We start from the raw sequence: 22,327 nt of genomic DNA, 5'->3' as shown, positions 1-22,327 counted from the left end.
GCTGTCATTTTTTTATTTCACTATAACTAAAGCAGAACTTCTCACAGATGACTGTGTTTAGGGTCATTTGGGTGCCCTGCAATATGTTCACATATTTTCCACTGCTGAATGAAAGGGAGAAAATGAATGTGATGCTTGTTGTGGGTGTCTGTCTTGCTTGCGGATGGTCCAGATTTCTGCACAGTTCCTTTTCTGTTACATGGGGCTTTCAGATTCCACTATTGATTAAAGTGGTTGCTTTTCTAATTAAAAGAATTCCCAAGTCTAACTATCGACTTGGACAGTAAATGTGCTGGGTTATTAAAGATAAGAGGCTTAAGTCAGAAAATATCGTACCCTCTCTCACAAAAGAGGTCAGTGTAACTCGAGCAAAAGAGTGTCCTAAAAATCAGAAAACAAGCAAAGGAAGTGAGAAAGTAGGAGCCAGGCAAATGCTGCTTATGTAATCACAGCAGAGCAAGTAGGACAGAGGAGAGAGCGGGGAGCCAAGCTCAGCTTTCGCCTGCCTGCTGCTCAGGGCGAGGCACGGCTGCATGTGTGCCTGCTGCTCCTTCTGCAGGGGCTGCTCTCACCCAGAGAGCCTGCCTGGCTGAGCAGAGAGTGCATGTGCTTGCCCAAGGTGAAGGGACAGTGATGGGAAAGTGCCTCTTTTTGGGATGAACTTCCACAGACCCTCAGTGTACAGATGCTTGTGGTAGGTTCGAGGGGTCTTGAAGGTACATTTCAACCCCTTCTGTAAAATATTCCTTCTCAGCTCTTGACACACCTCCCCAGAATATTACAACAGCACAACCATTTCCAGAAAACAGAATTTCCTGCGATGAGGTTGGAGTCACCAGGCAGCCTCCCATGCCTTGCCCAACAAACTGCTATGGCAAGAGAAGTTGCGTGCAATGTTCGTGCCTCTGAGTCAAAGCCTTTGAAGGAGCCTTTCTCCCTCCACTGTTCCTAGAAACAAGTCAGCACAATTAACTGGGAGTAAGCATTGCGTTCTTCAATAATTCAGTTTGGTTGAGATGAATCCTGCCCTGGGGAGCCTGAATTCCTTGAGGTAAAGCATGACTACCCTTGCTGGAAGTTATTCACACCGCTGGGCATAGGTCTTGTGTGTGGTTCTCAGTGTGTTGTGACAGTTACTGGACTTGCAACATTTTATTTGTGTACTCACATCCATCACCTGGGGACGTCAAATTCCTGCTTATGAGGGTCAATAGACAGGTATTTCCTTCTGGGCAAACAGAAGTGTGTGCAGTCAGCAATGATGATTCTAAGACCCAACCTTGGCACTGGGGGTGTGATTTTAGCTCTCCTTGGTCTCAGGCACAGGGGGGCACTGGGGGTGTGATTTTAGCTCTCCTTGGTCTCAGGCACAGGGGGCACTGGGCCCCTCTGATGCTGAGCAAACAGAGGAGAGCAGCAGCAGGACCCACAGCAGTGTGGGGTGCAGGGTGGTGCTGGGGGCTCTGGTGCAGCAGGGTTGCAAACAGTAAGGTTTTACTAAACACACACCTATACATGTAAGAACCAAATGTGGTTTTGGTCCTGCTCTCTTCACATCATTAACTGGTCTTTCTTTCCATTTTCCACCTCAAAATTTTCAATTTCCCTATGCTTTTAGAGAGCTTTACCTTACATCAGATGATTTTTTCCACTTTCTTGTATAAATTTTACCCTTGTCTCCAGTCCTGAAGTATTTATAGCTCAATGGCACACATAACCATTTGGTATACAGTAATTTATCTTTGAATACTTTCCATATTTCTCCTGTGTGCTTTTCCACCCACACGTGTTCCATTGCCTCATCCCAAAGGATGTCTTTATTCCTCCTTTATGCTTCTGGTATCTATTGTTTTTTTCATGTCTTTCTTCTTGATGGGTTGAGTGTTTTTGCACATCACACAGCTTGAAAAAAAAATTCCCTTCAGAGTCTTTCATTGAACCAAATCTTACTCATCTGATATGCACACAGACTGAAATTCAAACCTGAGTAAAAGAGCAGCCTAGCTGCTGCTGAGAACCTAAGTTTGAAGAATTTTTGTGACAAAAGCCTCCCTGCATTTGCCTCTGCACAGAGAGTAACTTCACCCACAAGAGTCCCACTGCCACAGTACTGTTGTGACCTTGAGGGTTGTAATTGTAGCTCAATTTTCTTGTTAGCATTTTCTTTCCTATGGTATTTTTGCACCAAAGCAGAAAAATTAATTAATTTTTTTTTATGTTGACAATTTTTTTCTGGTGGGAAAGCAAGTGTAATGGTGATTCAAATTGTGTAGTTATTTTTTCCTGGTTTTATTTAGCCCTGTAAGGTAATACCTAGGGAATAGCTTCCTATGGCAAGCACGTGGGTGCAGGCTGATAGAGAATCATGCATCAAAAGACACAGATGGGAAGGCAAACTCACAGGATTGAAAATTATGACTCGGGATGAGACTTTAAGAGCCACAGTTAAATAGACACAGTGCATTAGTTAGAAGGACTACAGTCAGGGATATTAAGTGATGTTACTTCTGTTCATACAAGCCTTTAATTCAAGAAGGATGATGAAAGTCTGCAGAGGAGCAAGAGCGACAGAGGGATTGGAAAATGCATAAGTTGGTAAAGTGTCCACAACTTCCACCAGCTGAGCTTGCCAAAGAGGAGGCTCAGGGCTGATTTGACTGCAGAGAGGGCTAATATTCCCTACAAGGTTGCCATTTGGGCTTAATTATTTTTTTCCACTTGATTTAAAAGAGGAAAAGAGAAACTTTGGACTTCTCAAAACTTTGCAGCAAGTTTGTGGTCAGAACTTGGAAGATCCTGAGTTATCACCCCATCACTATTTATTTCCTCCTTTGTAATTGAATGAGCTTTTACCATCACCAGTGCAACCTGTTGTATAGCACAGACCATGTAAGTAAGCTACAGGACAAACTCCAGGAATACCCCTGACTGCATTCCCATTCAGAGCTGGGATATGCCAGCCAGGAGCACATCCTGCCTTTAATTACACTGAAGAAGTCTTGGTGATTTGGTGTCCTACATCAGTATTAGGAAGCTTGGGCATTGAATTGCTATAAATCAGGAGCTTTGCTGCTCTCACAACAAGCCCAGTGGGAGCCTGACTTTCTCAAAGAGCTTAATTAAAGAGTCCTTATTGTCAGCTCACCCCTGTAGCCCATTAGAGCTCCACAGAGATTTCTGTTCTCCAACATCATTGTGAAAAGTGGGGCAGTCCTTGCTTCTGAGGAAGCTCTGTGTTCATAATCACTTCCTCACATGTCAATACAGCCCTGGTGATCTTATAGTCATGTTGCAATTAGTTGGTGATAGTTGTGAACAGGGCATATCTGAATAACTGTTTATGGAGATCCTCTTGGCCAGTCAGTTATCCAACAGAGTCATAATTTTCCTTCTAGCTAGTACTTTCTCTGGCTGTATCTCAGTGTGCTTGAAAAAGCGAAAGTAATGTGTGACATTTCCAAAAAGCAACAATTTTCTTTCTTCAGAAGGACATACAACCCTGCCCTCTGAAGGATGCAGCCCCTTGTGCTTTACAGAGAGAACCCAAGCTCCCCTGTCATTAAGGCCCTTCAAAACATTACTTACTTTTGGCTTGAAATCCATGACAAGGTAGAATTGCCCTGTAGTTACATGAATTATTCAGACTGTAACCTCTGCTGCTTGGTAGAACCAGATTCAGGTTTTTCTGTGCATAGGGCTTGTGTACTTGGGCCCTGTTAGTCCCATCCACCTTCAGCAGGCTACTTGTGTGTGCTTTATTATTGCAGAAGCAGCTGCTATCAGGCACCAGGAAGCACAGCTGCAGTCAGGGGGACGGGAGAGAAGAGAGGGGTGGTGTTACACCACACATCCTGCAAGGGCTCCTGTGGGCCAGCTCCCTCCTGGGCTTGTCCCACCCTCTTCCCAAGCTGAAGCATCAGGCACAGTCATCACCTTGTGTGTCCCAGGAGTGCTGAGGAAGAGGTTTTAAATTTGATTCAGAATGGACACTTCCCCCATGACACAGGCACCTCCCTCACGCTGGACTGGCAGTGCTGCAGCCAGGCAATCCAGGGGTTGAGCAACTTCTGGCTCTGCTGGGGAACCCATCTCAAAGGAGCTGAGAGGACACACTGATTCAGGTTTGTCCATTACTAAGTAGGATTTCCCAATGCACTTATGGGGCCATCCTACCTCCAAATTTCAGCCTGGAGAGGTCAGAGATATTTGAAGGCTTCAAAAGAAATTTTGGACAGCAAAAAAATGAGAGGAAATCTCATGGATCTAGACTTTGCAAGTCATTCTTACAACTTTCACATCCTTCATGACTGCAGCTATAAATAGATCTAGTATTAATCAAACCCTGGCCAACTAAGTGTGCCAATATTAAGGAGTAAAGTGTAGGCTGTCATCCTGCCTACTGTGGCTATTCCCAGTGCAAAACTGACTTTACAGAGCCATCTGAGAGATGGGAAGCTTTTTTGCAGTGACACCACAAGGAAAAGACTCCTCTGACTTGTGTTCTTTGTTATTACAGTGGTGTTTCAAACTTGCTGAGTTCTTGTGTTCTTCACTCTGTGCTAAGCAATCCCTAAATTGTTTTCATTATATTGTGTCATCGTTGCCTTCCTGATGTCTGCCTTCCCACCCAGGAAGTGTTTACAGAATCCTCATGGAGGGCAGGAGTTTATCCTAAAGAATAAACAAGTGGCCCTGGGAGGGAAGTTTTTCCTGTCAGTAAGTGACATAGTGTAATATGTAAAGCTGGCAGCCCCTTGTTTATGTCTCATGTGGTGGTTTGTCCACAGTCCCTCACCCTGCTGTTTCACCATGATGTCTTCTATGCAGATACAGATCTGCCCAAACACAAACTCTTCAACAGCCTCGTGGCACAGCAAACCCCACCTGCACACCATGCCTTAAACGCCTGCAAAAACAAGTGGCTTTCTGGCATGGAGCAGAGCTTTCCCTGCCTGGCACTCTGCACACAGCAGATGCTGTGCCACAGGGAGCACCTGCAGTGAGCCAGGATTGGGAACCAGCTCAGGGTATGGAGCAGGGAAGTGCCACCCCTGGGCAGGGACACAGGCAGGGCAGGGGCAGGGCCTGGGCAGGGATGCCCAGGGAGGCAGGACTTCCCCATGCAGAATAATCATTTTTCTCAGTGGAGCTGGGAAGCAAGTTTGACTCATCAGACACAGGGAGATGGAGACCCCAGAGCCCTGGAAAGGGGAAAGGAAATGCAGCTCCAGTCCTGTGGCATGAAAGTGGTCTGGTTTTGCAGGTGGGCTCCTGGCTTTGGAGAAGGGATATTTAGCAGCTGAAGGTCCTGAGCCCTCTGAATACCTCTGAAGTTTTGTGGATCACCTTTCACTGAAAATTAGCACCTGATAATTTTCACTGAAAATACCACCTGATTAACTAACTGAAGAAGTTTCAAACTCCTGGAGTTTAGCTGCTCCTTTCCCCCAAAAAGGATTAACACTGAAAGCTTTGCTCAATTGATTAACCATCAAATCAGAAATTAAGATCTAAAAATTAGAGTACACTACATGTCACAGTATTTCCTATGAATGCACACTCAAAGTTACACCTTCATCCCCACTTTAACCAGATTATCTATGATAGTAAGTAGGATAAAATTTTCTTCCTTATTTGCTAAAATAATACTGGCAAGGAAAATGTATTTTGCATGATCACTTCTCAGTCTGAAACACTTCTAGGCTAAATATATTCATCTAAGACATGTGCTTTGGGCATCTGTTTTCAAGCTGCTTTCTCCCTGCACAGAAGATGCTGTTCTTTGCCATCACTGCGTGCAGCATAGGTAGATGTAAAAAGAGAATTCTGCCTGAAGATTTCTGGTATCTTTTTGTTCAGTCAGAGGATATAGCTCTACTTACTCCCATTTTAAATTGCACATAAAATGTAGTTGTACACCTACCTGGCTGAAAACCATGGTGATACCTTCCAAGTTAATCTTAAAATACAGCTCAGGCCCTGCAGTCCCAAAAAATAAATTCCAGTGTTCCAACATGCAGGGGAGCCTAAGAGAGAGACCGTCCTTCACAGCACACAGTTATCTCTCCCAGAAGTGAATTGATATTCACAAATGCTCATTTCCCTTTAAAATTTTGCCCATTATATGTTTTATGAGGACACATAAGCAAAGGTCCCTCCTATTACCATTCTGAGAGGATTTTAAGAAAATGTGATTAAGTTCTCTTCCCACCAGACTTCATGAATGAAGAGACACTTCACCCTCTGGGAAGTTTAAGCAATGAAATTTTTGTAGTAAAAATACTGCCTGCTTGTTCAGCCTTATTTTTACAAGTGTCAGACTTATGCAAAGTTCATTTTTACTGGGCCACAGTGCATATTACTCCAAAACACTCTCCCAGGCAACTCTTTTGAGCTTTAGAGGTCATGTTGAAATGAGCCACCATGAGATGCTGAGTCCCACCCAGGCAGTTTTGTTCTGTGAAAAATTCCACATTTCTTTATAACATTTGTGTCTGGGCTCTTGTTTGTTAGGTCGAGCAAAATGCTCATCTGCTTCCACTCGTCTGAGTGAGGAAAGGCCACGATACAGAGACATTAAGCCACAGGATCATTGAATCATGGAATAGTTTGGGTTGGAGAAGACTTTTAAAGGTCATCTGGTCCAACTCCCCTGTACTGAGCTGGGACATCTCCAGCTAGATCAGTTTGCTCAGAGCCCAACTTAACCTTGAATGTTCCTGGGGCCAGGGCATCCACCACCTCTCTGGGAAACCTGCCAGTGTTTCACTGCCCTTTTGGTGAAAAAATTGTAATCTAAATCAACACTTTTTTGTTTAAAGCCCTTATGCCTTGTTCCATCACAAGAGGCCCTGCTAAAAGGGCCATCCCTTTGTAGCTGTGAACAGCAGAAAAGCTACACAAGGAGGAAATTATTCTTCCAAGGATGACAAATAAGCTCTGTCTGGGATGCCTTAGCTCTGCCAACCAGCCTCAGGATGAAAAATCTGTCCTGTGGATACCCACATTTCCAGCACCCACTGCACAGGATGCAAATGCTTTACATCTTCTTTCTGTTTACTGTGCAGGGTGTCAATGCTGCAGCCACACAGGGGAAGCTGCACACCAAACCCTGCTTCAGCCAGTGGAAAGCTTGCATTGCTCCTGGCAAAGGGGCAGCTTTTGAAATCCACTCTCTGGATGACTTGGAAAGACTCATGTTCAAAAGAATGGGCTCCACCTTCTGGTCCTGAGAAGCAGCCCAACAAAAAGCAAACAGACCATATTTCATTCTTCTTATAATTAATTGATGGGCAGAAGCCAGTACACCAAGGTCTCTGGGTGTGGAAATCTGAACAGTGAAAAGCAAGCTATTGCCATAGAGAGCAGAAGTTCTCCCAGCTCCCTCTCTTCCCCAGCCTGTCAGCACAACCTTAGGCTTATCTGGGTTGGGTCACAGCCAGCTTGCCCTCATTCAAGCCCTGATCCTGGCAAGACAGTAGGTAAGCTGATCAACTGCTCCAGCCAGCTCCAGCAGCCAAGACCTGAAATAGAAACATGCAGCTGAATGTTGGCCATGCTCAGGGACATCTCCAGGCCTTCATGGAGGGAGGAGGAGGAGGAGGAGATGCTCCTCAGAGATCACTTCACTGCTCCCTGGCCCCTGTGTGTTTTGATCAGTGATAGCAAAGCACCTGATGTTCAGGTGGACAATGGGTTTTGCCTGTGACTAGTGGGAAATTATGAAGTCAGTTGGTTCAGCACCTCAAAATGTAAGTCCTTATTTTAGAGGAAACTTGTTGAAAAGTTGAGGTTTGCCCATCTTCACCAGCACCTGTAACTCTAACCTGTATAGAGCATGAAGATTAAAAAAAAACATCCAAAGCTGTAGTCTCACAGTCACTAATCTGTGATGAAAGCTGCTTTTCAAAAAGGACTGATCTGACTTCTGTGAAATGAAGAAATGCTCTCCTAGCTCTTAGAGGCTGCAATGAAACCCTGAGACATGTGCTGAGAAGTTCAGGAGCTGCTTGAGACCATGTGCTGCATCTTCCCACCAGGAGGGCAGGAGCTGCAGGCCTGGAAGAATCAGGAGAGCTTTTGTCCTGTGCAGGCACCAGCAGTGAGTCCCAGGCTTACACAGGCAGGAACTACAAAGCTTGGGCTTAAGCACGGCTGTTCCTTTGTTCCCTCCCAACATAAAGGTCATGTTTTTAATCTCTCTTCTCCTTTGGTCCCGTCACTGAGGCCCCTGAGCTCTCAGCACTGTCACCAGATGCTCTGAGCAGCCACTGCAGTGCCATGCAGCACCCACCTGGGAGCACCCAGAGCCAGGGGCTGGTGACACACAGAGTGTGCTTGCTGAGGGTTTATGAAAGGCACATGCAGCAGGAACAGCCTGTTCCTTCCTCACCTTTATAGATGAAAGTGTCATCTGGCCCCTAGAATGAAATACTGATTTTTAGTGAAAAAAATCACTGGGGCTTCTTACCACTTTAAGTATTTCAGCTTGCCTGCAGCTTTTTTTTGTACCAGTTCTCATACCTCAACGATTCTTAAGAGGCTTCTTCAATCTGATAAGGCTTTGTTCACAAGAAGCTACATATTTATTTACTGAGGAGAACACAGCCAGAAGGGTTTCTGAGCAGATAGAAATGCATGAACAGTTAGGCAGGGGCTCTGAGAGCAGCTTGTGTGACAGCATGACTGATGGACAGGTAACATAGTCAGCCACCTGCTTGGGGAGATGGGATGGAGAACACTTCACCCAGCACTTTCTAAGGCATGGAAATCCCACAGGCTGCTCCTGCCAGGGTTTATGGGTGCCCAAAAGTGCTTCTGTCATCTTTCCTCTTTAGTGCAAAGCTGGTCTGTCCAGGGAATACAAGTTGAAGAAAATACACAGAGCTGTGACAGCCATTATGTAAAAGTGCTGCACGTGGAGATGAAAAACAAAACCCTTCAATCTGAACAAAGGCCTGAAGTCACTGTTAATTCTTTGCAAAATTTACCCCCCACAAAAGCAGGGAGGGTTAAAGTCACCAATTAGGCAAAACTTTCTTGGCCATCAAGGCCACCATAACCAACTGAGATATCCAGGTGATTTATGTGGTCCTGTTACTCATTCAGGGCTGCACGTGAGCAGTGCTCCTAAGATGCCATTAAAGGATATGCTGGCTCCTTGCAGTACGTATTGGATGCCATATCTTAAGAAACAATTTCAAGTAAAATACAAAAAAAAAAATTGGAAAAGAAACTACTGCCTCCATATGCGAATGGAAATTAATTTAATTATGAAACATAACTTCTATGCAGCACTGCCAAAAGGGCAAACAACTGAGAATTAACTAAAAGGAGAAAATTGTCAGTCTTTCAGCACATAACCATTTTGATCTGAACAGCAATAATTATGAAAATGGGCAGAAGACTGTTTCACTGATGATAAATCTGCAACATGTCAAGCAATATTTGAAGATTCATATTTAATTACTGTGACTACACAAATTAAACGGTGGAAAAAAGTTGTCAGTGCTGTTTTTTAAAGCAGGGAAATGGATCCAAAGCCAAAAGCAACATCGTTAACGAAGGTAACTCAAAGAGAAAGAGTTTCCCTCTAGGCTAAATCTTGTGATAAAGGAGAGATGTCACTTATTATGCACTTTTGAACGTGTCTGGCAAGGTTAAGAGGTAAATAGCCAGAATAATTATTGTCTGGGTTGGTAATAGTTTTCTCAGTCACATATTTACTCCAAGCACATTCTTGGTGTTCCAGATTACTCATAACTCTTGATCACAATTTGTTCTTTTTCCTTTTTTTTCCCTCCAGAAATTACTTTAAGGCAAATAATTTTAGAAAACTCCACACTCCACTAGTGGACCAGGCATAGCAGGGCTTCAATGAGCTCTTAGAATAAAGTGCAGCCTGGCCACCCAGACTGGTGGGGTTTGCTTGCCCTGTGTCACCTGCTGTGCTGTGGGGAGCAGCACGAGGTCTGGCATGAGGAACCCATCTGCCAAAGGGCAGTGCAGGCTTGCAGGGTGCTTGGAGCTGCAGGTTGACCAGGATGAGCTCAGCAAAGACAGTGTGTGCTTTATTTTAGTGTGCACTTTATTTTAGTGTGCACATCCCTGGTCAGCAGCAGCATGCACAGCTCCACTGTGTGGATGGGGAAAGGTGTTTTCAGAAGCATCTCCTGGAACAAAATGCCACAGGGAGCACAGTCCTTTCCCTGCAGTGCTCTGGCTGGCACAGGGAGTGCCCTCCATGCCCAGACTGCCTGCAGTGTCCAGCAGTCCTGCAGCCACCCAGGTGCACCCCAAACCAGGGTCAGGGAGATCACTGTGGCATGTAGCTGCTGTCTGATGGAGGCACAGATGCCCTGGGCTCACTGAAGTTTTCCCCAGCAGCTGCTCTGCCCTGATGGTGCAGATTTTGGCTGCAGAGTTCATCCCACCTTCTTGCAATGCTCCTGCCCCTGGCCCTGTGATGTGGGTCCAAACACCAGTCCTGATCCTGCTGTTCTGTGGGGACTCATGTGATTTCTTTTCTTTTTTTTTTTTTGCCTGAATTGCTCATCTGTAAGATAAACAGAGAAGTTTTTGTAGAGATTACCTTTGCAAAGAGCTTTCAGATGTATTACTGAAAGGGATATATAAGAACCAAGTGATAAATAGTATTAGACACAAGGAAATATGCCACAGTAAAGTGCAGATTAACCACTGTGCCTGAAAAACACACACTGAATTGCTCTCAAGGACACAGAATTTTGTAGGATGCATGAATGGGAGCGGTTGCTTTGGAAGATGCTCTGTGTGAAGTGGATTATGTGCCACATTCTGCTGCAGTTGTCATGGCAAGTATTCCTATTTCCCATGGCAACAGAATCATCAACTTTTTATGCAGTAAATAACTGCATAAAAAGCTACATTTAGTGACCAGGGCACAAGTTAATTCTCTCTCCCGCATCCTTAATGTCAGCCCTTGTATGGAGATGAAACACTCCACTGAAATCAAGTGTTTCCTTCAGCTTGTGACAGGTTTCCTCTTCGTAGTTTCATTATGATTCAGCCACCAGCGGCTGTGCTAGTGACACTATGTGTGCTGGGTGTGTGGTGCTGCACGGTGTCTGAATTCACTGAAGGAGATGATGGCAGGGCAGCAAACCCACAGCGAGGGCTGCTTTTGTGGTGCTCTGTGCGAGGGCTGTCTGATGCAGGTCACCCCCAGTGCTGCCACTGAAAGGACTGAAGCTCCACAAGAAACAATGCACTTTTAAAAATGTATTTTTGGAGTCTCTTGCTTGTGTTTTTCCTCAGCTGAAATGACTTATTCTGCGAACTAGCACCACCACCAGGGTTAAGGGCAGACATGTGTGTTAAATGGACATGGGAAGGATGAAAACTCAGGGAAACTAGATGTCACAATGACAGCAGTGATGGTCCAAAGAAGGACAGCCTTTTGTTTTATTGAAACCAAGTTTGTTGTAAGGAGCATTTTCCTAAAAGTGATTTCCAGTGCTCTGAGAAGCCTCAGGCTCTGTTCTGCAGAACTATACTGTTTGCATACTGTGCTGAAATTAAAAAACCAAACACTTCAAAAAAAAAAAAAAACAACCCAAAAAACCAACCAACAAACAAACAAAAAACAACCAAAAACAACAACAGGGAAAAAAAAAAAAAAAAAAAAAACCCAAAAAAAACCAAACCCAAACTCTGAAAAAAATAGATCCACACCACAAACCCCATCAGGTTCATCTGGCTGCCTGCAAACGTGCTGGGAAGGTGCTGCTTGACTTGCCAGACAAGATGGATGCTCTGCTGGAATAAGAAATGAGAGGGAGTTTCTTAATGAGGAGAGAACCTGGAACAGCTTCTAAGACAGCCAGGGGTGCAGTGAAGGTTTGGGGTCAGGGTGAAGAGTGTGGCAGTGCATAACTGCCCTCATGATCACCTCCATATCTGGGCCAAGTAAAGAGCCAAGTCCAAAGACCAAAAATGCAATCCGTTTTTCACGGGTCTTACTTCTGCAAAACACTTCCTGACTTTCATGAAAACATGCTCACTAGACAGCTCCCCTCTCCAATCACGAGCCCTAACCAAAACTGATCTTGATATTCCCATTTAGATAAGGAAATTCCAACTGTCTCGTATAGTAATTTTCTATAGACACACAAAAATGCCATTAGTTAGAGCTGCATAATGAACCTGATTTCCCCAGGGAAAATCAGAGCCAGAGGTTCATTTCCCCTTATTAGGGATGACTTTTTGCAACACTGCATGTAGACAAAATCTGTCACATAATACTAGTTTCCAGTACCATAATCAATTCACTGATGGTGTTCAGCACCTCTCCTGTGCCCAGAAAAACCATGTGCTTTTCTGTGAGTAGAGAGTGCAGTAACATCCCACGCAGTTCTGAATAATTTTTGGCACATTTCAGTATCATTTTGTGGTAAAACAGTGATAAAATCTCATAGAGTTGCAATTTAACTTGTTTGTTTAGGTATGAGCAGAGTGGCACAGCCTCAGCAACACATGAGGCTTTCAGTCCATCCTGCTCTCTGGGCAAAACCTCTGTAGAATATCAGTCCACCTGTTTTATGCATTCAGGAAATTATTTAGAACGTTTCAGTGTTTTTAAAGAAAGGCAGAAGGAAAACAGTGAAAATCACCCAAGAACCCTGTTCACTTTGGTGCAGGGATGAAGGACACTTTATTTTTTTTTCTGTGTATCCTAAAAGACCATTACAGAAAGTGTTTGGGGAGCTCTGCCCTGGGGCTTGTGCTTCAGGCTTCTGTCCTTTCCAGTGCCTGGGCTGTGTTGTCAGTGTCCCTTGAGACCATCAGGCTGCTTAGTTCTTATAAAGAGCCACTGGCACAGCTTATGCCTAAAAAGCCATGCTTGACATTTATAATCTGACTGTCAAACTATGCCTGGCCTTTCTACAGTGGTTGTATGAGGTGAGTGAGTTTGCATGGTATCAGGTACATACACAGATATATTTGTATTGTTTTTTCAGTGTTTTCCAATCAGGGTGTGGTACAAGTGTCAATCCCAGTGTCTTCTTCACTCAAATGCCCTGTCTGCTTTCTGCTGCAGCCTTATCCATCTTAAATAATTTTGATTTTAATGTCTTCTTGTACAGAGCTGGGAAAGGGCCACTCATGTCACTTGGTCATGGCAAGGAAGATTTTGCTTTCCTTACCAAGTGAAGTCAGCACTAGCTTCTCTCAGCACCCCATTGCAGGTGGGTCTGCAAAGGGAGGGCTCTCCCACAGCCAGGCTGCACGGGGGCAAGCAGGGCTGGAGCTGCCTGCAAGGCACAGCCACACTAATGCCACCTCCTGACCCACTTACCCAGTTTGGGCAGGAGATTAGGATATAGCTGGGAGCCCTCTGGCCATAGCCCAGTCCAGACACAACACAGGAGGGGAATGACAGGAGCTGTGAGGAAGATGGGGAGGCATGGACAGAGCAGCTCCTGTACAGCAGAGCCTTCCCAACAAGGGTGTCCTTTGTCACCCACAGGTACAGCCTGCTGTCTGCTCAGACCCTGGGGATAGTAGAAAGTCCAGGTGGCATGGGGAACTTTCCATCTGGCACGTTTGGCCAGAAGCCCATTGGGTTTTATCTTGGAGTCAGCAGTTGCTGCTCTAATCCAGTATGTTGAAAACTGTAAGATTATAATGCTACCTTTGCATGTGCCCTGAGTAAAGGACCACGAGGGAAAGTGGAAACCTTCAGAGTGCAAGGAATAGTTGACCTACACAATTCCAACTGCTGTGTATGGGATCAAGTAACTAAGAATGGACAAGTACCAGAGAGAAGCTTTAAAGCATTACCACCTCATATGAATTTCAGCATAAGTATTAATAGGAAACATCAGTGTTTATCAATGTGGATTTAATGTGCTAAGTAGTAACCACTGATTTATTAGGAAGGATGCACTTGCAGATGATGGACAATAATTCTGCACTGACTTGTCTGTTCTTCCTCTGTGCTTCATCCAAGGGCAATACTGCAGCTGCTGCTGTTGGCTGGTGCTCCTTCTGCTCATTTGTCCTCTGCCTGCTGAATTCAGTGGGATTTGTGCCTTTAACATAATTATTATTAAGTTTCTATTTTATGTCGCTGTTCAAGAGGCTCCTCAGTAGCTGATTATACTAATGAGAGGTGACTTAACCCATATTTAAATGCAGCAGTCTGAATTTGTCTTCAGCACAGTCTCCAGAAGATATGAACCAAGCATCAAAGAAAATTAATTCATAGGTACATTATCCTGTGGGATCAAACTAAAATTTGGTCAAAGAGCTTTAGCTTTAGCTTGCATGCTTTCCTGTAAGGATATGGGCAGGAGAAGGCAGACATGCTCTTGTTTGTGCAAGTTTCCCCCCTCCCTTCTTTGAGTTAGGCAGAATAACAGATCACAACAACACTTATCAGAGAATATTTTACTGCAGTTAAGACAGAACACTTTATTCTTTTACAAAAATAATAATTGTTTTTGGAAGTACGATTAGCCACATGAAAAGTATTCTTTAATCTGTTTCTAGGCCAAAAATATTACATGGGCACTTCTCAGCTTTTCAAATAAATACATTCATTAACCTGGCTGAGGTATTACTCCAGCACAAGGCAATACAGGGCCTTAAATACACACAAAATTTGGGTACTTCTGCTGCCTCTATAAGAACCATCTTAAACCATTTACTACAAAATAAGGTGCTGGATCATGGAAATGAAAAAATTCCAGTTGGTTCTCAAAAGCTTAGGTGGAATTTTGTCCTAAATGGTGATTAACTCATTCATGTATGTTCATAATCCTTTTAAGCAGTTGCGTAATATTCCAAGTGGCCCTCAAAGATGCTGTGTAGGACAGTGAGTAGCTCATTTCTGCCCACAGGAATGCAAGATCTTATGCTAGGAGGAAATCCTGTTCACACTGGAGTAAATGTGTTTTTTATTCTGCCTTTAATGGCGTTTCTGTTCCTTTTTCTGAACTTAATTGAGAACGAGATTTTACCCATCTCCTCAGATGACGCTGGCTCAAAACTGAATTCTAGCTTTGAGCCTTTTTAAACAGGGAAAATTAAGGTGAAACTAAATAAACCCAGGGAATAGATCCATCTCCAGATGGAGAAGGACTCTGACACCCTTCCTGAAGCAGAGCTCTAAGCAAACAGGCCCTGCAGTGCCAGCAGTGCTCCAGGGGAAGCAGCTGTGCCACCTGCACTGCTCTACAGGTGGGCAGCGTGGTCCTGGCCAAAGGGCCCTTCCTCCTCCCACAGCAAACACTGGGGATGTTTGAGGTGAGGAGAAGGTCATAATGCCAGAAGGTGAGGAGAAGGGAAAATGCTCTATTTCCAGGAACTTTCAGTGAAACTTCAGACTTGACAAAGATAAGGCTAGATAAGGAATTTCAGGGACAGAGTTCACACGGGTAAACTCTCAGGCAGTATATTTTTATGTTGCAAGTAAGTGACACTAAAATATTCTATAAACTTTCACTGTATTATTTGCATTAAATCAAATAATTAGTTATTCATCTCCCAGCTTTGATTTTGTTAAATAACCAATACCCTAATTCAGAGGCAAGAATTTAATCCATAGAAAATTCTGTCCTGGGAGAAGATCAAAGTGAGTCCCGTGGTGTTAAGCACACACCTACAGCACTTGATCCTGTAAAAAAAAAAAAATAGGTGCATGTTTCAATCAGCCTATCCCTTCTCACTGGTTCCCATGCATTAACCTAAGCCTCTATTGGAGCATTTTTGGTGCCAGGCTCAAGGACCTGTGGAGATGCCCACACTGGGAGAGCAGGGCTCTGAAAAGGCAGCAAGCAAACAGGTGAACCCCAGCAGGCTGTGATGGCAATGCCTCCTCATTCCTCTGCATCTACCAACGCTACAGGAAGAGATTGAAAGTCTCTTGGGCGACATAAATACGCACGATAAGCTCGAACAGAAAACACAAAGGTGAAATGGCCCTGCTTATCAGGCACAATTAAAATGAATAGAGGATGACTAATAAAGAGGCAGTTTAAAATCTTTACATGACACAGTGTCAAGGCAACAGTGTTGTGCAATAGCAGTGACACAATTAACTCTGTGTCCCTGCCTTGGGCAGAGCAGGAACGGGGCTCCCGCCGGCCTCGCCCGCACCCTCCCATGGCGAGCGCTGGGTGGGCTCTGCCGCTCCCATCTCCGCTCCTGCCGCATCCCGAGGCACCGCGGGACCCGCCACAGATCAGCCACTGCGGACCGAGGCAAGGCTGCTTTCCCTCTTTGCCATCTCTGCTCCCCTCTTTCCTTTCCGTTCGCGCGTCCCAAGGCTCGCGGTTACCGCTGCGCGAAAAGGGAAAATCATCACACCGAGTTCCTGGGCACGCTCTGGAGGGAGACAGGGCTGAGTGCCTGATCCTGAACCGGGGCTGGTTGTTGACTTAGCACGGAGGAATGCAAGCATTTCCTGGCTAGGAATTTTTGCAGTGTGTAATTTGCAAGCTAGTTTGGACAGCCCTGTGCTCGGGATGATAGATGGTGAATGGGAGTGTGATCTTCCAAAATACTGCTCAAGGTATCCTTCTAGTTCTTCATTTAATTATGCTGCTCCTTAGTGGTGCCTGTCAGGATGCAGGATCTCCCAGTCCAAGTGCAGCAGGGGCATGCTGGGTTCTAGATACATATATATAATATGTATATACATGAATGTAAATACAATTATATATATATATAATTTGTATATACAATTCTAGTCACCCACAAGAACATATATAAAAACATACGCAAGAATATTTATAAGAACAACAAGATTTTTTTTTTCTTTGATGTTGTTATTTTCTGGCCAAAACCAGCTCTCTCTTGGTTTTATTGCTGCTGGCATGTCTTTGCAATGCAGCACTGTCAAAAACTAATATAAACAAATTTGAGGCTACGCCAGCCATCACTGAGCACAGCCAAAGCTGCCCAATGCCACAATTTGCTGAACAATGTGTGAATTTTGCAGTGGCAGAAATGTCTGTTTCCCCGTTCTTTCTTAACTTTTGGAAAGATCTTGGTGGCAAGTGTGCTATTCTAAATGAGATAATTAAAATAATTGATATGAAAACTCCTTCACCATTGCTGCAGGAGGAGGGGCCCCTGTGTTTGCCCAGCCTGCTAGCTCTACCTGCCAGGGGCTGCAGGGGAGAGATTGGAACACTTCAAATATGGCATGATTTCTAGTCAGCAAATAATGGTTTTTTATGAGGTAAAGTGGTACTTCTGAACAGTTTGCTTTATTAGAAGGCAGTGTTGATGCTGTTTCCTGTGCCTGTCAGACTTGTGGGATGGGGGGTGGCCAAGGAAGTGTCCCAGCAGTGCCAGCACCCCTGGCCAGCTGCTAGCACAGCTCAGGGCAATGGCTGTGGCACTTGTACCTTGAGGGGAAACAAACCACAGCATCTTCAGGGCCACATCCTGCCTGCCTGTGCTTCCCACCCATCCGTCTGTGGGTGCTGAACCTTAAAGTGCCTCAGTCATAGAGACTGACGTTCTCATCATTCCTCATCTACTCCCCAAATGTGTATCTGCATGTCATGTAGGGAGGCAGTGACATCCATCCTGCTGTGCAGGGCTGTGCTGCAGGCAGCAGAGGCACACCTTAACCCAAGTAAAAGTGGAGAGAAATGCTGCGTTTAATACCCGTTCGTATCTCGGCTGAAAGTGAGCAGGAAGGATTTTTACCACATGAATGAGGGAAGGGTTGCTGTGTTTCACATGACAAGGCTGTGTGCCTCAAAAACCCACTCTAAGTGAGAAAAAGAGATTTGCCACTTGTGGCAGGCAGCACAACCAAGCTATTTTCTTTGCCTCTGATAGGAAAGTAAATAAGAAATATTAACTGTGTACAAAGGTGCCCTTTTACTTGTCCTCATCAATAACAGCTGATGTTCCTCAGGGTTATTGCTGTAACGTCACTTCCCTTTCCTCACTGGGATCAGGCTCATATTAAAAACCTCATAGCCTGATAGGAAAGTCTTTTGTCCACTGCCCCGTTTGTGGGTTCTGCTTTTGTCCCCCATGCTGTGCTTTGGGGCACTGGCCCATGTGGGGATGGGGCTGTGCAGGCTGCCTGTGTGCCTCCCCTTTCCTCCTGCAGAACGAGGGCTGGGAGAGGAACAGGAATTTTGGCTGAGCAAAGAAAGCCAGCGGCGAGGATGCCAGCTGTGGGAAAGGGCTACTAGGCAGTAACGTGCTCCCAGAGGGAGCAGATCTCCCAGCCTTCCATAGGTGAAGGAGCAGCTTTCCAAGAGGAGCTGAAGTGGAGAGAGGGAAAAAAGGACCCCAAAAAATTAACTTGTTGTAAGGGAGTGCACTCCGTTTTGGGAGCTGCTTGGAGAACCCCGGGGCCGGAGTCAGGGACCCAGCGATGTTCCCCCAAGTCGTCTCTGCTGTGGCATCAACCAGTGGTTTCCCACGGCAGCGCTGGTCCCCACCCGGCAGTGCCTTCAGGAGGGAGAGGAAGAGACTCCAGAACAGTCTTAATTAGCTTTGGTACCTAATGCTTCCAGGTACAAGAGCAGCATAAACCAGATTCTGGCGAAGGGCAGGACCACATGGCCCGGCTGAGCAGCGGCCCCAGCCCGACTGTCCGGTGACACCGTGACAGCGCTGGCGGGACCCCGCTGCTCCTGCCGCGGCTCCGCTCCCGCAGCGCGCACGGGCAGGGGAAAGGAGCTGCCCGCTGCCCTGGGAGAGGAGGGTAAACAGTTACACTGGAGAAAGGGAATTAAAAAAACCCCAAAAAGCCTATGAGGAAGGAAGCGGCAAATGCTGAATGGGTGACTCAGATACGGGGTGACTAATCCCGTCGGGGCACAGCTCGTGCTGCGCGGGGAGCCGGAGCCGCGCTCCGGGCAGGGAGCGCAGAGCGGCTGCGGGTCCGTCGGGGCAGCCGGGGCCGGGCCTCGCTCCGCGCGGAGCGGGACGGGACGGGACGGGCCGGTCCCGGCGGGACTCCGCGGCCGGGGCCGCCCCGCGGCCGGTACCGCGCATCGGCGGCGGTGACCTACTTTCCGCCGGTTCCTCCCGGAGCGCGGCACCGCCGCTGCCCGCGCCACCTGCCCGGCCCCGTCCGGGCCCCGCACTCGCGGAGGTGCGCTGCTGCTGCCTGCGCTGCTCCCGCCGTGCGGTGCGGTGCGGTGCGGTGCGCTCCCGCCGTGCCGTGCGGTGCGGTGCGGTGCGGTGCGCTCCGCCCCGCGCTCTGCCCCGGGTGCCGGTGGCGGCGGGTGCCGGTGGCGGCGGGGCGGGGAAGCAGCGCGCCTGTGCAGTGCCGGGGGCCGGGCCCAGCCCGCCGCGTTACACAACCGGCCGCCGCCACAGCCGAGTTTCACAAGTCCCGCCGCGGCTGCCCGCAGCCCGCGCCCCCCGTGCGCCCACCCCGCGCCGCCCGCACTGCCCCCGTCCTGCCGCGCTCATGCCATGTCACCGCCGGGCGGCGGGACCCCGCGGCCAGCGGTAACCCCTGTGGCCCGGGGGGCACCGCGCCGGGGCTGGGCATGGCACTGAGAGCGACTCCGGGACGCGCATCTTCCTAGACGGTGCGTACGGCCGGGGGCCGCGGAGCCTGCCGGGGTCAGGAGTACGGGAGGGAGGGAGGGAAGATCCCGCACTTGCAGCCCGTGGGGAGCGGGGACAGCCCGGGAAAAGCCCCCGCTGCGGGGCCGGTACGCGGCACTCGCCGCTCCGTCCTGCCTTCGTCGGACACTGCCGGGACGGTCCCAGGTAAGTTCTGAAAAGGAAAACTGACAGCCGCTAGTCCTCTGCTTTGGTTTTTTCCTTTAAAAATCCGTGTACCGTCAGGACGGGCAGAGGATGCAGCGCAGGGTGTCCGGGGGCTCTGGTTGTGGAGGGCAGGCGGGAAGGGGGCTCCGGGACCGGGATGCAGGAGCGGAGCATCCCGAAGCCGGGCACCGGCATCCCCGTCCCTCAGCGCCCGCCGACCTCGGCGCACGGAGCCGCTCGGGAGCAGCCACGGGCTGAGCGCGGCTGAGAGCTGCGGTGGTTGGGATTGAGGGAAGCTGATTTTCAGGAGACTGAAATGGATCGCAGGCTTCTCGTTCTGTCTTGAAGGTCGTCGTTCATGGGATGTATTTGACTGAAACAGGCTGGAGAAAAACCTCCGAAATGAGGCTTGCACCTGGATTTTAGATAGCATCTAAAATCCAGGTTGAAAAGTCATTCTTCCCACCAGGGTTGTTGTGTCATTTGATTTTACAGAATGTTTACATTATAAATGGGGAAATAGGAAGGCTCTGAAAATCCCTCACGTTTTAGCCGTGGATTTGTGAATGATAACTCCACGCCTTGGTCCTTAGTGGCAGAAATTGTGAAGTGATTGCTCTGGGTAGCTCGCACTGGAAGCGCAGGTCGGAGCTGAGCCCCGTGTGACTCATCCCTGAGGTGTCGCACGCGGTTTGGAGAGCTGAGTCCTTTGTGAAGTGCCACCGTCCCCGAAGGCAGGAGGCAGGTCCCGGCTCAGTGCATTTTGGAGAAGCGCAGCACATCAGTCCCTTTTCGGGGACAGAACTGGCACCCAAGTGCCAAGTACCCCTGCTCCGTGGATGAAGTTGTCCCCTTCAGCAGGGGGGTGGCTCTGGAAATAATGCCCCTGAAATCAAAGCTGCTGAAATGCCCCATGCCTTACCTGCCTCGGGAGGGTAGCTGAAGTTTATTCTGCTGTGTGCGGTGAAAGCTGTGGTGCTGATTTCACTAGAGGGATTAGACTTTCTGGTGTATACATAAGAAAATCTTCAGAGTCACTTCCTTCATTTTTGAGCAGAATACTGGTGCTCCCCTGTCCTTATTTTGCTGGATCACTGCTGGCTAATCCCTGGCTCTGGAAATGCCAATTTGGCTTAAAGAGACAGCTAGCTCTTCGTGGGTTTGATGTGTAGGTTTCACAGTCCTCACAGATCCAAGGGATGTTGTTTGAAGCAGCAGACACTTTGAAGAGTACACAGTGTGCAGCCCTGTTCTGATATCTGACAATGTGCTGTTTTGGTTGGGAATTTGTGTAAATTTTATAAACTTCCTAGGCTGCAGTCCCTCATCATAGCTACTCAGTCAGAAAAATACATTTGGATTTTGGGTTTTTAGAAACTGTATTTAAAAAGGAAAAAAAAAAAAAAGAAAAGTAGATAATTCTCCTGATTCTCCTGTAATGTGCTGAGGGCCAGAACAACTGCACTCGGGACTCTGCAGCTGATGGAGCCCTAACAAACACAGCAGGCACTAATGGGGACAGGAAGCTCCAGGAAAAGCCAAAAGTTGAAATTTGTGTGGAAAGGAGGCATTTGTATCTCTTGGGCTAAACATGTGTAGTACCAAATCTTCAGAATTTTTCTGGAAGAGTTAATAGGAAAAATGAAAATGGCTTAAGGAGTGGTTGCTTGCTGCTCTCTTATACTGATTGTTCCAAGCTGTGGATTACAATTAATTGATTAAGAGAGAAAAATTAAATTGGTTTGAAATGTGTTTATAAGCTGCAAACTTCAGTAAGATATGTGATGGTTCCTGGGTTTTAGCCACTGAGACTATATCTGTATTAAATTATTTTTCTGGTTTATACATACATCAAGAACACAAAAATAGCTGAGAGTTAAAGATTAAAATTAGCAAATGAGTAGTTCATAATTAAAGTCTCATGATAGAGGAAGTAGCATTACATTGCAAAGATACTGATGTCAAATCCAACTTCTGCTCATTACTAGTATCAAAATATTGGTAGGTTGTCTTTATAGTATGGAGCCAGGGCTTGTCTATGAACAGAAGTTGCTTTGTTTTGTCCTAAATTACTCAATCTCCCAAGATTCACATGTAATGGTACAAAGGTTTTAGTGCCAACGTAGATCATTCTTTCAAGACTGGAGAAATAAGCTATGTGCCTATATCAGAATAATTGAATTCAGGCTTGTACTGGAACAGTTACAGATCCTAGTGAAATAATATGGCTTTAAACAGAACAGTAAAACACCAAAATAGTATGAACCAGTGCTTTCTGGTATTATTGAGGTGACAGGCCTCTCTACCACTTCAGTTACAAATCTCTGTCAGGGAAGTCAGGCAGTAAACAGCTGTATTTATCTGTTAGGACCTGGATGATCATCCTTCTCTTGAGTGAGCTCAGCTGGGGCCGTGCTCTGCTGCAGCAGCAGCTCTGTGCCCCCAGAATGGCCCTGGGGATCAGCTTTCCTGGCTGTAGCTCCACCAGCTCTGTCCCATCCTCAGCCCAGGCTGAGGCCATTCCATTTTTTGCCTTGTTTCACTGCTACTTTGGTGTGACCAACAGTGTATGGCCTATATGCCC

The 22,327-nt window shown here is 46.8% G+C and overlaps 1 protein-coding gene across 3 annotated transcripts in view; it reads left to right on the top strand.

Annotated features, from left to right (window-relative positions):
- PASD1 (PAS domain containing repressor 1) overlaps positions 1 to 22,327 on the top strand; it is a 102,090-nt gene that overhangs the window by 27,200 nt on the left and 52,563 nt on the right. The window contains exon 1 of one of the 3 annotated variants that reach the window (XM_064426891.1): positions 19,322 to 19,559. The exons of 1 other annotated variant lie outside the window; for it this stretch is intronic. The gene's annotated coding sequence lies outside the window, so the exon portion shown is untranslated. Of the gene's footprint in view, positions 1 to 19,321; positions 19,560 to 19,624; positions 19,744 to 22,327 lie in introns of those variants that run through there. One more of the 3 variants, XM_064426894.1, reaches the window with a different exon arrangement.

This window comes from Passer domesticus, chromosome 7, assembly GCF_036417665.1.
Source record: "Passer domesticus isolate bPasDom1 chromosome 7, bPasDom1.hap1, whole genome shotgun sequence".
In the NCBI taxonomy this organism is placed as follows: domain Eukaryota; kingdom Metazoa; phylum Chordata; class Aves; order Passeriformes; family Passeridae; genus Passer; species Passer domesticus.
This window is presented reverse-complemented; position numbering and strand designations above follow the sequence as displayed.